The 4,541-nt window shown below is 36.6% G+C and overlaps 1 long non-coding RNA gene across 2 annotated transcripts; it reads left to right on the forward strand.

Moving 5' to 3' along the window:
• Positions 1-1,531: 1,531 nt before the first annotated feature.
• LOC124891272 lies at positions 1,532-4,513 on the forward strand. Of its 2 annotated transcripts, XR_007049608.1 has the most exons (3): positions 1,532-2,338; positions 3,001-3,113; positions 4,086-4,513. It is a non-coding gene; the product is annotated as an uncharacterized LOC124891272 (long non-coding RNA). The 2 variants fall into 2 exon arrangements; XR_007049609.1 differs by having other exon boundaries at positions 3,001-4,513.
• The last annotated feature ends 28 nt before the right edge of the window (positions 4,514-4,541 follow it).

A 4,541-nucleotide genomic window follows, 5' to 3' on the forward strand; every position in this document is an offset into this window, starting at 1 on the left:
ATTCGAGAGGATAAAAATCTCAAATCAAAACCACAGGTGCAGACGACTCCCAAAAAGAACACAACACAATGTGGAACTCTGTCTCAGCAGCAAAATGGGACATAGTTTGGAGAGGGATGTCAAACTCTCTAGACGCGAGTTAAATGATGATCACCACCACCATCTAACCACGCCTCTATTAGAAGGCATGTGGTTAATTTTGGATATTATGGTCTCAGCTTTACCTCTGGGATGTTTTCTTAACTCATATCGAGGGGAACTTTCTCTTCCTTTCAAATTCGGGTGACATCATACTTAGAGTTTTGAAAATTATGGTCGGGTAAGTTCTTTTCTATGAGTGGGAAGGATCCCACATTCGTGATTAAGAGGTTACAAGCTTTTTTCCGCAACTCGATCAACTTGTCATTTATCTTGAGCCAAAGACCGTCTGAAATAAAGGCTATCTTTTCTACCGATTGAGTCAAACTACAAGCAGTCTGATTCCTTAAGTCTTGGGGATATGTAGGCTGGGATCCGTATAGAAAACTCTACTGCGTTCCAACCTCCCCCTAAATCCATACTCCCTCTCTTTTATGATTTTATCATAAGTTCCCAAAAAATCAAAACAGCTTGTGAAATTTTAAAACCTGATGCCGAGGTCCTGCCATAACTCCTTAGGCTCGTACATAAAACAACTTCCTCCAGATATGAATTTATGGTCGGACAAAATTAGGGACGTCAACTTCCCTTTGCCTAGTGTCACTTGCATTCACCCTAACCAAAGGGAGGAGGCATTTGTTGACACCTAATTTTTGCCCTCCACAACTGAGTTTAGTCTCAAATTTTTTCAATTTTTAAAACAAAATTATAACATTTACTTTACCCGAATAAAAGATTTTCAAATCGTTTAGTCGGCTGATTTTATCATTTAAGTGACGATAATGTACTATTGCATTCAATTATATCAAAATATATATATAATTTTGTCGCTTAAACATTTATTCAACGGAATGCTGGTCTTTTAATTAAGGATTATCTTTAAAATAATTTTAATAATTAGAATCTTGATTCAAATAATTTACTCTCAAAAAATAAATTATTCGGATGAATATGTATTTAATTTTTATCGAATCAAGAAGCTCGGGGTTAAATAAGCTATTAATTCATTTCAAAAAATGATTTAATTCGGCCAATCCGTTAGATTCGGCCGCAATTGAAATCAAATTGGCCATAATTGCGATGCAATTGGCCAACTGATCTTCAATTTGGCCAAAACCTAAATGAATAGTCAAATCCTCAATTTCAACCCAATTAACAAATCAGTAGCGGCCCATTTTCTCTTCAATTATATCAACTGGACCGAGCCATATATTCCTGACCCACCATCCCACTCCCTATTTTCCAAATTCCCAAAATGATCTAAACCAGCCCAATGATATTTAACTGCCACCCCAAGCCTAATAACAAACGATCGTCCCAGCGCCTAAACCCCTACCCGGCCCATCTTATTTTCCTCCTTAACTTCCATAACTAACAACAACTTCCAAGTCAACATCGACCATCATCAACACCAACCAAATCCAGAACCCACCTTCAACCCGGAATCCGGAGAAACCAGTAACCAACTCCATCCTTCTTCACGCTTTCCACTTGATAGAACGATGAGGAAAGACCTAAAAGATTATAGAAAACGGGTGAGTTGACTCACCCCAATGACCAAATTCCTTGAATCTTAGAATTATTGGTACGATTTCGTACCTATGTGTTTGGTTTTGATTGGTTTTGGGAGGGGATTTCTATGTTTCCTTTTCCTATTGGTTGGAACCAATTTGAAATTTACCAAGAATCCAAAAATCGGTACAAGTTCGAGTAAAAAATCCCGTTGTCAACCTTATCATCAGTTTTGAATTTCAAAATTTTGGAAAAATACCAAGACCGCCCTTACGGAAAGCCCAAAAACAAACCCTATCTTTTGGTTTCTCTATAAAGAGGGGGATTGAGGGTTCTAAGGGGGTCTCTTTTTATTTGGGGGGGGGGGGGGCGGGAGGAAAAAATTTCTTGAGAGGAAAATTCTAGATCATTGTTTAGGGCATTTTTTTCTCTTCTTTCCCTTCTGAGGTTGATATTACGGGGTTAGTAAATTTTAGAGGATTTTTTTTGGGGGGGAGAAAGTCTGGGAGTTAGGGTTCTTTTATAGAAGTTTTGGGGGGCTTTTCTCTCTTCTCGCTTCTCTCCAAGCTAGTTTTGAAATCTCTAGAGGAAAAAGCAAAAGGACGCTCTGTTGGTGGTCGACGTCGCGATATTTCGGTAGCGACGATTTTGCTGATAATTCGTCGTCCCGTTTGCTGCCCCGATAGAGGTAAACATGTCTCTCCCTTCTAGTTTTATTTTCACTTTATCGTTCATCTCATTTCTCCATATTAGTCATTCTTTGGTTATTAATACTTTAACAGTAATGCACTGGGAATTTGTTGCAGTAGAAATTTTTAAAGATCATAGGTTGCTCTTTTTGCGAAAGATGATTTTGTTTGTATTGTTACATTAGGATTAATTTCTGCCTTGATTTTTTGATATGTGGTTTCATCGTCTTTGTTTCGGTTTCGTGATCTGTCACCTACTCTTGATATTTTTGATTAATTTTCGACTAAAGGTTTTATCTTATGAACTGTTATGGTTCGAATAGATGGTTCTTGGTTAAAGGTCATGCCTTGATTCTAGTTTAACTATTTTCAGTCTAATATTACCTGATTCGTAGTTGTACTTATAACCTTGGGCGCTGAGAATTGTTTTGCTGTAAAGGCCTTGAGAGCCATAAGCTATGGGATTGAGTTACGACTACTGTTTCGAGATGATATTTCCGTTGACCTCAATTTGATAATTTTAGTTCATCGTTAAAGTTCTATCTCTTTTGGTATTAAAATTCGTAGCCATGTTTTAGTCTGAAGGTTATTTCTTTTCTTTTTTTCCTTTTTCTTTCTTCTTTTTCTAAATCTCACTTCGTTTTTGTCTTATCGGTGTTAGGCAGTAGACTGACCATTTGAGTGATAACTGCTTGAAAATTTGAGTTGCAACTCATAGTATGGCTGATCTTGCGTGGTTGTGTTCTGTCCCTTCAACTAAATCAAGGTGGATTGGTGAGCGTTTCAGTAGTAAATCTATACCTATCTGTCATTTTCTTCATCTACATAAAACTCACAAGTGCAATAGGTGTGCTCAAGTTTAGCACAAATTGGTCTCTTACTAATATGAGATCAAAACCATGCACTTCTTCACATTTCAAGACATACTATGTGCGATATAACTGGAAGTATCCGTCTGGTATAAACACGCAAAGGTTTCTTTTATGAATTGAAATGGTTCTCATATTTTATATTCCTTTCTTTTGCATTTGCTAATTAGAAGTTTAGTATGCAAGAGGTGTCCAATTTCAGTTCAATATACTGAGCCTACTGATACTGCGCCATGTTGCAAAGACAACAGTGAACTGTTATGCCCATGCTATAGTCATCTTGCATAGTAATAGTCAGATTGATGTTTTCATTTTTATTTTCGCGTACCTAGCAATCATCTCAAATTAGTTAGGAAAAGGTTATACGCTCTGTCTTCACTCCTGTCATGTTGGATTAGCCGAAATGCAAAGTCCATTGGCATACAATTCTTCTTTGTCAAATTGGTATGAAAATATTTTATGATTCCAACCGGCTCTTGAGTATTTGTCTATGCCGCGTTGTTCTTAGCTAAGTGCGTATTAATTTTTCTTATTTATGTCCCCTTTTATTCGTTTTTTTTTTACTTCTTGGGGTGATCATGTACCAAGCTATTTTTAATTTCCCCTGTTTTGTCTGAACTTGATCTTTTAATTGATATGAATATGGATTACTATCCCTAATCGGCTTTTGATTGTTGAGACCCATACCATATTGCCAATTTTTCTTTTCGTTAAATCCGCATTAGTTTTTCTTGCAGTTTTGCCTTTCTTTGAACACATGTTATCTAACTTACCTCACTTTATTTTTATTTTCTTTTTGTTGGTTTTCTCCTTTCTTTAATTTAGATTATATACTAATGTGTTTTATTTTTCTTTCCATGCATGGACATCATTCAAGTCCCCACGGACTCTTCCCTTTCCAGATATTCTTCATGGGCCAATAAGTCCTATGTTTTCAAGTCAAGCCGAAAGAGAGTTTAGAGTCGAACTATATATGGATGAAAGAAAGTCGAAGAAGGGAACGGGGTTAAAGCCCCATCCTCGAAGTGGAAATACAAATCGTTAGCCTTTCCTTATTTTTTTATCCATTGTTGTACTATTTATTTATTTATCCTTGTTTTATTTGTTTATTGCTTGAGTAATTTTGGGCCTAGAAGCCAAAATTGTACTTAATACAGGTGAAGCGAAAACTCAAGCCAAAGGGCTCGAAAACATAGAAATGAGACCGGTGAAAGGACAAATGGGTTGAAAACTCAAGTAGATTAGGACAGGTTCAATGGTTTGGGCTTCAAAGCCTAAATCATTATTTCTCCCCTTTCCCTTTTCTTTTTGATTATTTGTTTTGCATGCCTTG

Source organism: Capsicum annuum, unplaced genomic scaffold (assembly GCF_002878395.1).
Source record: "Capsicum annuum cultivar UCD-10X-F1 unplaced genomic scaffold, UCD10Xv1.1 ctg3317, whole genome shotgun sequence".
NCBI classification, from domain to species: Eukaryota; Viridiplantae; Streptophyta; class Magnoliopsida; order Solanales; family Solanaceae; genus Capsicum; species Capsicum annuum.